The sequence below is a fragment of the Bubalus bubalis genome, chromosome 12, assembly GCF_019923935.1.
Source record: "Bubalus bubalis isolate 160015118507 breed Murrah chromosome 12, NDDB_SH_1, whole genome shotgun sequence".
NCBI classification, from domain to species: Eukaryota; Metazoa; Chordata; class Mammalia; order Artiodactyla; family Bovidae; genus Bubalus; species Bubalus bubalis.
The window spans coordinates 72,052,671-72,066,478 of NC_059168.1; the positions used below are offsets into that span (position 1 = coordinate 72,052,671).

At 42.4% G+C, this 13,808-nt stretch overlaps 1 protein-coding gene across 2 annotated transcripts in view; it reads left to right on the plus strand.

Moving 5' to 3' along the window:
• PRR30 (proline rich 30) overlaps positions 1 to 13,808 on the plus strand; it is a 94,250-nt gene that overhangs the window by 53,162 nt on the left and 27,280 nt on the right. The window lies entirely within an intron of this gene.

A 13,808-nucleotide genomic window follows, 5' to 3' on the forward strand; every position in this document is an offset into this window, starting at 1 on the left:
GTTTTGTTTTGTTTTGGGAGAGGGGGGCACACTGTGAAGCTTGTAAAAATGAGGACCCTAATCACTGGACTGCCAGGGAATTTCCCCTGACTGTTATTTTATCAGACAATTCATGTTGTCTTATGAAAAGTGCAACTTTTCAAGTTGCCCTTTACAAGTGATATAATACAAAATTTTGGGAGGCCTAATGTCTACAAGAAAGTTCTAACAAGTAACAGTGAAAGACATTTTTTATGATCACACAAAAAGAACAAGAGGCTACTGAACAGGAAAACAGGTAAAAATTTCACAACAGAATCTCTTTCTTGAACGTAGGTCTGCACAGCTCATCCAGTCAGCATATAGTCAACATAGCTTCTGGGTGATGAAGTGGTCTCTATTTTCTCTAAGATTTCTCAGTGATTAATGTAGTCAGTGCAAAAATGATATCATACAATATGTGGTTTTTGTGTTTGTCTTCTTTCACAATGTTTTCAAGCTTCATGTGTGTTGTAGCACGTACCCGTGCCTCATTCCTTCTTATTGCCAAAGAACACTCCACTGTGTAGATATACCACATTATGTTTATCCACTCATCATTTGGTGGATATGTGGGTTGTTTCCACTTTAGGGCTGCTATGAATAGGGCTGCTATGAATGTTCCTGTATAAGCTTTTTTAAAAAAATTAGTTTATTTATGGATGGTTGTGCTGGGTCTTTGCTGCTGTGTGTGGGGTTTCTGTAGGTGGGGCGAGCCAGGGCCACTCTTCATCCCAGTGCACGGGCTTCTCCCTGCGGTAGCTTCTCTTGGTGGAGAGCAGGGGCTCTAGAGTGCAGGTTCAGTAGCTGTGGTGCATGGGCTTTGTTGCTCTGCAGCATGCGGAATCTTCCTGGACCAGGGACTGAACGCATGTCTCTTGCATTGCAAGGCAAATTCTTAACTACTGGACCACCAGGGAAGTCCCCTGGATAAGTTTTTATTTAAACACTTGTTTCACGGACCTACCTGTTGACCCAGTAGCTAAGACTGTGCTTCCAAAGCAGGGGGTCCAGGGGGGGGCTGAGTTTCACCCTTGATCAGGGAATTAGATTCCATGTGCTACAACTGGGAAAAAAAAAAAAAAAAAGATCCTGCCTGCCTCAACTAAGACCTGGTGCAGCCAAATAAATAACACTTGTTTCCAGTTCTTTTGCATACATACCAAGAGTGGAACTGTTGGGTTATTTTGTAATTCTGTTTAACTTTTTGAGGAATCCCCAAATTCTTTTTCACAGTGGCTATACCATTTTACATTCCCACCAGTGACATATGAGGGTTTCAATTTCCCCACTTTTTTGCCAATATTAGTCATCTTCTGTGTTGCTTTTTGTTTTTTTAATTATGGTCATCCTAAGTAGATGTGAAGTGAGTCGACTTGCATTTCCCTAATGACTAATGATATTAGTTATTATTGGGGTATTTGGTTTGGACACTTTCTTTCTAGCAACGAAATCATCCAAGGAATGCTGGTGCTTCTGGTGAAGGTAGTAATTGAAGCAGATAAAAATTTAACTGGTGCCTGGGTAAAAATTTGAGTCTGTACATAGGCAAGTCATAGATCCAATGTATTCAAATAAGAGTATCATAAGCCTGGTGATGCTCTTGCTTGTCATAGTAAATGTCATTTCAAGCCATTATGACCATCTTGGAAGGGTTATGGACTGAAGTACAACTCAGATCCACACAGCTTGCTTATAATAATGTCCTAACTCCCTGTGAAGATGAAAGATGTGTGTTTGTGTTCCTTAAGCTAATGCATAGAAAATTTTCACCAGACACACTCTGGACCACTGTTCTTTGTTTCTCTTTTTAAAAAATAAATGGGCTTCCCTGGTGGCTCAGACAGTAAAGAATCTGCCTGCAATGTAGGAAACCTAGCTTCGATCCCTGGGTTGGGAAGATCCCCTGGAAAAGGGAATGGCTACCCACTCCAGTATTTTTGCCTGCAGAATTCCATAGACAGAGGAGCCTGGCCAGATACAGTCCCTGGGATCCCAAAGAGTTGGACACCACTAAGTGACTAAGGCTGGAGAAGGCAATGGCACCCCACTCCAGTACTCTTGCCTGGAAAATCCCATGGATGGAGGAGCCTGGTGGACCGCAGTCCATGGGGTTGCTAAGAGTCGGACAAGACTCAGCGACTTCACTTTCACTTTTCACTTTCCTGCATTGGAGAAGGCAATGGCAACCCACTCCAGTGTTCTTGTCTGGAGAATCCCAGGGACGGGGGAGCCTGGTGGGCTGCCGTCTATGGGGTTGCACAGAGTCAGACACGACTGAAAAGACTTAGCAGCAGCAGCAGCAAGTGACTAAGGCAATGCCAAAGAATGCTCAAACTACCACACAATTGCACTCATCTCACATGCTAGTAAAGTAATGCTCAAAATTCTCCAAGCCAGGCTTCAGCAATACGTGAACCGTGAACTTCCAGATGTTCAAGCTGGTTTTAGAAAAGGCAGAGGAACCAGAGATCAAATGGCCAACATCCGCTGGATCATGGAAAAAGCAAGAGAGTTCCAGAAAAACATCTATTTCTGCTTTATTGACTATGCCAAAGCCTTTGACTGTGTGGATCACAACAAACTGGAAAATTCTGAAAGAGATGGGAATACCAGACCACCTGACCTGCCTCTTGAGAAATCGTATGCAGGTCAGGAAGCAACAGTTAGAACTGGACATGGAACAACAGACTGGTTCCAAATAGGAAAAGGAGTACGTCAAGTATTGTCACCCTGCTTATTTAACTTCTATGCAGAGTACATCATGAGAAATGCTGGGCTGGAGGAAGCACAAGCTGGAATCAAGATTGTTGGGAGAAATATCAATAACCTCAGATATGCAGATGACACCACCCTTATGGCAGAAAGTGAAGAGGAACTAAAAAGCCTCTTGATGAAAGTGAAAGAGGAGAGTGAAAAAGTTGGCTTAAAACTCAACATTCAGAAAACAAAGATCATGGCATCCAGTCCCACCACTTCATGGGAAATAGATGGGGAAACAGTGGAAACAGTGTCAGACTTTATTTTTCTGGGCTCCAAAATCACTGCAGATGGTGACTGCAGCCATGAAATTAAAAGACGCTTACTCCTTGGAAAGAAAGTTATGACCAATCTAGATAGCATATTCAAAAGCAGAGACATTACTTTGCCAACAAAGGTCCATCTAGTCAAGGCTATGGTTTTTCCTGTGGTCATGTATGGATGTGAGAGTTGGACTGGGAAGAAGGCTGAGCGCCAAAGAATGGATGCTTTTGAACTGTGGTGTTGGAGAAGACTCTTGAGAGTCCCTTGGACTGCAAGGAGATCCAACCAGTCCATTCTGAAGGAGATCAGCCCTGGGATTTCTTTGGAAGGAATGATGCTAAAGTTGAAACTCCAGTACTTTGGCCACCCCATGCGAAGAGTTGACTCATTGGAAAAGACTCTGATGCTGGAGGGATTGGGGGCAGGAGGAGAAGGGGACGACAGAGGATGAGATGGCTGGATGGCATCACTGACTCCAAGGACGTGAGTTTGAGTAAACTCCGGGAGTTCGTGATGAACAGGGAGGCCTGGTGTGCTGCAATTCATGGGGTCTCAAAGAGTCGGACACGACTGAGCGACTGAACTGAACTGAACTGAATCGACTAACGCAATGCATAGAAAAATTGCACTAAGACACACTTTGGACCACTGTTTTTTATTTCTTTTTTTAAAAAATAAATAATACATTCAGATGATTCAAAAGCGAAATAACTTTAAAATGCATAGCCTTAAAAGACTTACTATTGGGAATTTCCTTGTGGTCCAGTAGTTAGGAATGTGTGATCCCTAGTCAGGGAACTACAACCTGCATGCTTCACAGTGCAGCACCCCGCCCCCCAAAAAAAGGACTCACTGCCACCTTATGCCCATCCACTCCAGTTCCCCCTTCAATAAGTCTGCTTTTCTTTGGTGTCTGTGTGTGTTTCCTTATGTAAATACAAACAGAAACCATATATGTTCTGGGAGCATAAAATACATACTATTTTGTACTTTTTCTTCATTTATTTCTGTCTCAGAGATCTTTTCACATTAATGTTACAATATATGATATATGTTTTTCCATAGAGCATATTATCAAACTTTTGGATTTTTATTAGTATGATGATTGAAAATGGTATTTCACTGTAGATTTAATCTTTATTTCTTTTCATTAGTAATGAATGTGTCTGTCTCTTTGTATATTAAAGGGTGCTTGATTCCCTTTTCAGAGATCTGTTTATATTTTTTCCATTTTTCTATTGGGTTGTTGGCCTTTTCTTAATAATTTCTAGGAGGTCTATGAATATTACTGATATTTTCACTATGCCCATGACCTGAACTGTTAAATACTCTTGTTCAGTTTGTCAATTGCCTTCTGACTTTACTTATAATGACTTTTGCCTTGCTAATTTTACCCATACTACTTTTAAAAAACCTTTTTATTTTGTGTTGGAGTGTAGCCCATGAACAGCGTTGTCATAGTTGCAGGTGGCCAGTAAAGGAACTCAGTCATCATACACATGTATCCATTCTCCCCCACATCCATGCTACTTTTATATTTATAATTAGAATGGAGAAGGAGGAGCCAGGAAGAAGACTGAGAAGGAACAGCTGGTTAAGGAATCTAAAGAACCCTTCAAGAAGACAGGGTTTTCTAAAGGGTCAAATGATGCTAAAAACAAAACAAAATCCAAGACAAGGCCATAGAAATGAACATCACATTTGGCAAAAGGGGAGCAATTTTAGAAGTAAAGATGAACACTTCGATGGAGCAAGTGAGTGAGGAAGGACAATGGACAGAACTTGGAAAAAGTGTTGCTCTGAGGTGGGGCAGAGAAATGTGGTAGCAGATGGGGATACAGGTTCAAGGAAGGATGTTTTAGTGGGAGAGCTATACTAGAGAGCATTTGTAGGCTGATAAAAATGGGAGAAATGATCCAGTGGTGAGGAAAAAAAAAAAGCCAAGGATGCAGAGGAAACAGAGGGAATACTTTTAAAAGTGAGGCCCTTCAGAAGGGCAAGAAGGGGTGGGATTCAGGCCTATATAGAGGACATGCTTCATCCATCATGAGCATGGGCTCAGCTGGGAAAGTGGGAGGTGTGGTCGAGGGTATGATGATGGAGGAGTTCCTGCTTGACTGCTCTTGTTTTCTCATGAGTATGTCGTGAAGGCAAGCTGAGAGGCCTCTATAAAAAAAAAGAAAAAGTGGGAAATCAATGTGTTAGGATGTGGGAAAGGAAACATATGTGGGAAGGTTGCTGCAGGGCTGAGTGCCCATTTGAAATTTATGGTGAGAATTTCAAGGGAGGCCAGGGAGCACGGTTGTAGTTTCATCTCCAGCCCCTTATTCAAGCGAGGCCTGGAATGGGAAGTTAGTACGGGGTCAGGATGGTGTCAGGCAAAACCAGTGGAGGGGGAGGGAGCGAGGGAGAAGGGTAGCAGCAAGGGAGCAATTATAGTAATGAACACGGAATATGAGATGAATGAAGAGGAAGTAAGGATAGTAAAGGGAAGATGGTTAGTAAAACAGAAGGTGGTAAAAAAAAAAAAAATCAGAGGTCTCAATAAGACTGAAGAGATCAGTTCAGTTCAGTTGCTCAGTCACATCTGACTCTTTGCGACCCCATGGACTGCAACACTCCAGGCCTCCCTGTCCATCACCAACTCCCAGGGTTTACTCAAACTCATGTCCATTGAGTCGGTGATGCCATTCAGCCATCTTGTCGTTCCCTTTTCCTCCCACCCTCAATCTTTACCAGCATCAGGGTCTTTTCAAATGAGTCAGTTCTTCGAATCAGGCGGCCAAAGTATTGGAGTTTCAGCTTCAGCATCAGTCCTTCCAATGAATATTCAGGACAGATTTCCTTTAGGATGGACTGGTTGAATCTCCTTGTTGTCCAAGGGACTCTCAGGAGTCTTCTCCAATACCACAGTTCAAAAGCATCAATTCTTTGGCGCTCAGCTTTCTTTATAGTCCAACTCTCACATCCACACATGACTACTGGAAAAACCAAAGCTTTGACTAAACAGACCTTTGTTGGCAAAGTAATGTCTTTGCTTTTTAATATGCTGTCTAGGTTGGTCATAACTTTTCTTCCAAGGAGCAAGCATCTTTTAATTTCATGGCTGCAGTCACCATTCATCTGCAGCGATTTTGGAGCCCCCAAAATAAAGTCTGTCACTGTTTCCCCATCTATTTGCCATGAAGTGATGGGACCAGATGCCATGATCTTAGTTTGCTGAATGTTGAGTTTTAAGCCAACTTTTTCACTTTCCTCTTTCACTTTCATCAAGAGGCTCTTTAGTTCTTCTTCACTTTCTGCCATAAGGGTGGTGTCATCTGCATATCTGAGGTTATTGATATTTCTCCCGGCAATCTTGATTCCAGCATGTGCTTCATCCAGCCCAGCATTTCTCATGATGTACTCTGCATAGAAGTTAAATAAGTAGGGTGACAATATACAGCCTTGACATGTACTCCTTTCCCAATTTGGAACCAGTCTGTTGTTCCATGTCCAGTTCTAACTGTTGCTTCCTGACCTGCATACAGATTTCTTAGGAGGCAGGTCAGGTGGTCTGGTATTCCCATCTCTTGAAGAATTTTCCACAATTTGTTGTGATCCACGCAGTCAAAGGCTTTGGCATAGTCAAAGGAGATATATTTCTGGAACTCGCTTGCTTTTTCGATGATCCAATGGATGTTGGCAATTTGATCTCTGGTTCCTCTGCCTTTTCTAAAACCAGCTTGAACATCTGGAAGTTCACGGTTCACGTACTGTTGAAGTTTCCCTACCAGGGATGGAAACTGTGCACCCTGCAATGGAAGTGCAGAGGTGGGTTTTTTTTTAGGGACTTTAATTTTATTTATTTTTGACTGTCCTGGATCTTCCTTGCTGTGTGAGGGCTTTCTCTAGTCATGGCGAAATGGGGCTACTCTTTGTTATGGTGTGTGGACTTCTCAACATGGTGGCTTCTCTTGATGCCGATCACAACCTCTAGAACTCAGGCGAGGTAGTTGTGGCACATGAGCTTAGTTGCTCTCCAGTATGTGGAATCTCCCCAAACTAGGAATGGAATCTGTGTCCCCTGCATTAGAAGGCCAACTCTTTACCACTGGACCACTAGGGAAGTCCCAGGAAATTGCACTTGAGGAGGTTAGGAGCTGAGATTCCAAGATGTTGGATAACACCTCTGGGCAGAACCAAAGGATTGGCATTTAGATTATATGCAATAGGAAAATCTTATGGGAATATTCTGGCTGAAAGTGTAAATAAAAATAGATTTTTTGAATAAGCAACTTGTTTTACTTAGACACAGATTTAAATGGTGGGAACTATGGAGATGTGTACTTAGGTGGGTTAGGAAAATTATATACTATGAGGTTATTTTGGGGGGAACAGAGGGTGGAGTGACTTCATGATAATTCATAATGTTTGGTATAAGCCTGCTAGGGGAAAAACGCTGAAAGATCATGGCCCATCAAGGTCTCAACTCATATTATTTTGCTCAAAAATTACACAACTTTCTTGTTTGTTCGCTGGGCAAGCTCTGCACACGTGTTTACAATCTGGTTAAAGAATCAGCCTTTACAATGACGTTATTAAACATGGGAGTACACAATGGTGGCCATAGTAACAGCAGGGAGGGTCTGGAGTCTGATGCTCTCAAACCCAGTTTCCTCAGCAACATCGGAGGAGGGTGGTGAAGACTTTGGGAAAGGCAATTTTCTCATACACACTCACAGGAGATAAAAACACGCAGCTAGAGAATGTTCACAGCGTTGGTGTGACCTTCCTTGTCCTCCTGGCAGGCAGTCATACTGGTGGACATCCAAGACACTCTGCTCTTTGGCTGAGTGATTTCTGTGACCACGTCAAGACACCATCAACAACCAACAAGCGAGGCTCTGAGGATCTGTGAAACTTGTCAAGGCCCTCAGCTTCCCTATTTAAAAGAGGAATTCAATGCTTTCCTGGTCAGGAGGAGAGTCGGAACTGAAACTTGCCAAAAAGAATTGAAACTTGGCTGTAGTATCATTCAGGGTCTAGTCAGAAACATAAAAACCATACCACTTTAAAAATAATATTTGTTTTTATTTATTTCTTTGACCGTGTTAGGTCTTAGTTGCAGCATGTGGGATCTACTTCCCTGACCAGGGATCAAACCCCTGGCTCCCTGCTTTGGGAGCATGGAGCCTTAGCCACTGGACCACCAGGGAAATCCCCATACCAGTTCTTTTTAACAAAGGGAACTTGTTATAAGGATGGCAAAGGCCAAAGGAAAAAGTTTGGGAAACATAGATGTGGCAACAGGAGGAAGCTCTCAGATGGGTGGTGGTTAACAAAGGCAAGAGGTGGGAGTTCCAGGAATCCAGAAGCCTAGAGGAGGTGGAGGAACTCAGGAAGGAGAGGAAGGAGTCCAGTTAGAGTAAGGTGGGGTGGGGGGTGGTGGCTGCAAACCCAAACTTCAGTTGCCGCCATGACACTCAGGGGAGGAAGCAAACTGTAAGAAGCAAATCCCTTTTTTCTCTTCCTGCCTCAAAGGTTTCCTCTAGCACTCCCTACTGGTAGAACCTAACAAGGTGACAGCTGGTTTGCAGGAGTCCAGCCTCAGCAGCTATAAGAAAGGAATACAAGTTTCCACTGTGGGACTATCACAAACAATGCTGCTATGAGCATTCTTTTTTTTTTTTAATTTCCTTATTCATTTATTTTGCTGTGCCAGGTCTTAGTTGTAGCATGCAGGATCTTTAATCACAGCATGCAAACTCTTAGTTGCATTCCCCAACCAGGGACTGGACCTGGGCCCCCTGCATTGAGAGCATGACGTCTTAGCCACTGGACCACCAGGGAAACCCTGGCTATGAGCATTCTTATACAGCTTTGATGTCCTTTGTGCACTCATATTTTGGGGGTATATACCTAGATGTGTACTTGCTGGACACATGTATTAACCATTCTGGCAAATATGTACTGGTATCTCATTATGATTTCAGTTTGCCTGTTTCTAATTACTATTGGGAGGACTACCCTGGTAGTCTAGTGGCTAAGACTCCTTGATCCCAAAGCAGGGGGCCACGGTTCAATCCCTGGTGAGGGAACTAGATCTCACATGGTACAACAAAGACTTCTATGCAGAGTACATCATGAGAAATGCTGGGCTAGAAGCAGCACAAGCTGGAATCAAGATTGCCAGGAGATATATCAATAACTTCAGATATGCAGATGACATCACCCTTATGGCAGAAAGTGAAGAGGAATTAAAAAGACTCTTGATGTAAGTGAAAGAGGAGAGTGAAAAAGTTGGCTTAAAGGTCAATATTCAGAAAACTAACATCATGGCATCTGGTCCCATCAGTTCAGTTCAGTTCAGTCCAGTTGCTCAGTCGTGTCCGACTCTTTGCGACCCCATGAATTGCAGTGCGCCAGGCCTCCCTGTCCATCACCATCTGCTGGAGTTCACTCAAACTCACGTCCATCGAGTCGGTGATGCCATCCAGACATCTCATCCTCTGTCGTCCCCTTCTCCTCCTGCCCCCAATCCCTCCAGCATCAGAGTCTTTTCCAACGAGTCAACTCTTCGCATGAGGTGGCCAAAGTACTGGAGTTTCAGCTTTAGCATCATTCCTTCCAAAGAACACCCAGGGCTGATCTCCTTCAGGATGGACTGGTTGGATCTCCTTGCAGTCCAAGGGACTCTCAACAGTCTTCTCCAACACCACAGTTCAAAAGCATTCATTCTTTGGCACTCAGCCTTCTTAGCAGTCCAACTCTCACATCCATACATGACCACAGGAAAAACCATAGCCTTGACTAGATGGACCTTTATTGGCAAAGTAATGTCTCTGCTTTTGAATATGCTATCTAGATTGGTCATAACTTTCTTTCCAAGGAGTAAGTGTCTTTTAATTTCATGGCTGCAATCAACATCTGCATTGATTTTGGAGCCCCAAAAAATAAAGTCTGACACTGTTTCCACTGTTTCCCCATCTATTTCCCATAAAGTGATGGGACCAGATGCCACGATCTTCGTTTTCTGAATGTTGAGCTTTAAACCAATTTTTTCACTCTCCTCTTTCACTTTCATCAAGAGGCTTTTTAGTTCCTCTTCACTTTCTGCCATAAGGGTGGGGATATACTCTGCATATAAGTTAAATAAGCAGGGTGACAATATACAGCCTTGATGTACTCCTTTTCCTATCTGGAACTACTCTGTTGTTCCTGGTCCCATCACTTCATGGGAAATAGATGGGGAAACAGTGGAAACAATGTCAGACTTTATTTTTTTGGGCTCCAAAATCACTGCAGATGGTGATTGCAGCCATTAAATTAAAAGACACTTACTCCTTGGAAGGAAAGTTATGACCAACCTAGATAGCATATTCAAAAGCAGAGACATTACTTTGCCAACAAAGGTCCGTCTAGTCAAGGCTATGGTTTTTCCTGTGGTCATGTATGGATGTGAGAGTTGGACTGTGAAGAAAGCTGAGCGCCGAAGAATTGATGCTTTTGAACTGTGGTGTTGGAGAAGACTGTTGAGAGTCCCTTGGACTGCAAGGAGATCCAACCAGTCCATTCTGAAGGAGATCAGCCCTGGGTGTTCTTTGGAAGGAATGATGCTAAAGCTGAAACTCCAATACTTTGGCCACCTCATGCAAAGAGTTGACTTATTGGAAAAGACTCTGATGCTGGGAGGGATTGGGGGCAGGAGGAGAAGGGGACGACAGAGGATGAGATGTCTGGATGGCATCACCGACTCGATGGACGTGAGTTGGAGTGAACTCCAGGAGTTGGTGATGGACAGGGAGGCCTGGCGTGCTGAGATTCATGAGGTTGCAAAGAGTCCGACATGACTGAGCGACTGAACTGAGCTGAACTGAACTGAATTACTATTGAGATTACACATCTTCAATCACTTGGGTATCCTCTTTAGAAAGGTTTCTGATTGTCTCTAGACCATTTACAATTGGGTGGTCAGTCTTTTTCTTATTGTACTATAGGATTTTTCAGTATAAGTTCTTGATATAATTCTTCTAATCCTATATATTACAAATATTCTCTCCCAGTCTGTGAACTTGCCTTTTTCACTCTCTCAGTGGCATCTTTTTTTTTTTTTTAGGATTCTAATCCTGATTTTTTTTTACTTTTATTTTATTTTTAAACTTTACAAATTGTATTAGTTTTGCCAAATATCAAAATATCAGTGGCATCTTAAGACAAACAGATGTTCCTAATTTCATGTAGCATAATGCATCAATTTTTCCTTTAGAGTTAGTGCTGTCTGTGTCTTTTTAAAGGACATTCGTATTCTAAGGTGATGAAAAATACTCTCTGATATTCTTTTTTCTCTGTTTTCTGTCTCTTTGTCCATATATACTGAATTCTAGTTATTTCTTCAGATCTGTTCCTATTAGTTCCATTTTCAGCAGTTTTGAATCATCTACTGGATTTCGAATTAAAATATTATATTTTTAATTTCTAGAAATTCTATATTTTCCTCCAGTTCTGCCTGGTAATGTTTGCCAGCCTCTTGTTCCTGCTTTATCTTTTCAAAATACTCTTTATTTCTTTATGCGTAAAGCAAGCATATCTGATGTGTATTCTGTACCTGAACATGACAATAGCTGAGGTCACTGCAAGTGTGGTCCGACCACTTACAAGTTCAGGGTTTCTGCTCTCACTGCTTATGGCTCTGTGTTTCCTTCTGAGTTTTATAATTGTTTGCTATGAGCTCAAGTTTTTACCCATGGAACTCCTTCAGAGCCTGATTTAAAGTATGTTCTTCCAGAAAAGAATTGCACTTTCTTGTGCTTAGAAATACTTCTAAATTGAAATCACTTAAAATAGGGGTTTTTGGTTTCTCCCCCCAAATTTTAAGGGTTTGGAAATCTGTGGAAGACTCCCTCCCCAACTTCTACCCCAAGTTCAGACCTATTTGGGCAAGTATTCTCATCTCTCTTTTACTCACGAAGGATGTTGGCATTTGGGGATCCCAGGTTGATCACAGAGTCCTTGATCCAACTTCACACTTTGTATGGACCCTGGGCTTTTGTCTCTTGTCCCCGGATTTGGCTTCTTAAAACCAGGAACCGGCATATACCACCAGGGCTACTCTGGCTTCATGCTGGCCTGCCAATTTTGGTTTTATACTTTCTTATTCCTTTCCCTCACTTTTCTGCCAGCCCAGCAATGCATTTTTAAACATTTAAAAAATTTTATCCATCATTTTGCGTGTTCTGTACCAGAAGGGATTTCCTGCACATTAGTCTACCATAATGTCAGCAATAGAAGTCCAATAATGTTTCTTAGAAAATATGGCACTCATGCAGGAGTCCCATAAAGCATATAATTTCTTTTTCAGCAGTCAGTTAAGGATTTTTTACAAGCCCAAGTTTTCTCTCTCCTGATGTGTTTCTTCATGTTCACTTAGGGTATCTCAGGAGAAATTCCTTCTGTAAATGCATGGTTGCCATAACTGACAACAAATCGAATGAAAGCTCCCTAAGAATAGCAGTTATTGCACCAGGTAATGAGATGATCATCCAGGACCATATTAAGCTGGGAAAAACACTAAAAGCTATGGAAGAACTGATCAACCCAAATAATACCCTCCTGTCAAGATCAGAGCCATCTTCTTTCACAATTTTTCAATTTACAAAGAGCTTGGAGTTGTTTAAAATAGATGAGCTTCCTGTCTTGGGATGTAAATTTAAGTGGAGAAGTTCTGGCAAAGAAGCCAGTGGGTGGCTTCTGAACAATTCCAGTTCTGGCTTTATACAAAGATCATCCTTGAAATGCTTTAAAGAAAAAAAATCCTCTAGTAAAGGTGTGGTGGGCAGAAAGCCCAGCCAATCTTTGTGTCTCCTTAAGCCAGAAAAGACATTTTTCTCCTTCCTAAAAGAGCTTTAGGAGGACCAACTTAGGATTTTTACTGTTCCTGGGAGGCTGTGGATGGCTCTGGCTTCTTCTTCTTTTTTTTTTTTTTTTTTTTGGCTTCTTTTAATATGCAGGAGACTGGCTGCTTTTCATTCTAGGTCTTAAATAAGCTTGGTGTTAATATATCCCATCACTTCACTGGTAGTGTTTTTAACAGTTGGTTTCTTAAGAGGATTTGCAATATAAGGTTCTCTTCTAAAAGTGCCGCTGCCTTTCAAAAAGGGCTATTCAGTCTTCTCGCCCAGCGCCCACCCCATGGCTCACATGTAACAGGAGCCCCAGAAAAAGCTGTTAACTTTGGGCCCTGTTAGTCATCAAAATACAACCTAGGATTTCACAATTTTTTAGTAACACTTTTTAAAATCTCATGTAGAGCTCCACCTTTCAAAGGCGCCAGGAAATATTCGTTTTTGTAGGAACATACGAGAGGCCTGCCTGTCTGGTATACTGACATATTTTATGACAACTTTCTGAGAGCAAAACAGGTCTGCCTTGGTCTGTCCTTCTGTCCAGGGCAATGATGTTGGCAGCGTGTTGTTACCAACAGACACCTGCTAAGACTGGTCTAGAAGGAAGCTCCTTTGCCCATTGGCAAAGTATCACCACATGTTTGAAGCACATTAAACCAGCCCTGGTGGGTGAAGGAAGAGGAGCTTTGCTGATCAGCACTTGCCACATCTGGCTGCCCTCCCAGCGTCAGGGCCAATGGCCTTTTGTGATGAGACGTAGCCCTTCCCTGCAGGCTTGGCACGAACCCACACTTTGGGGATTAGAGCTGAGCTTTACTTCAGCTTCTGCTTCATGCTATTACCCTTATTCTCAGAGCACAGCACATCTTGACAGTTTTATAT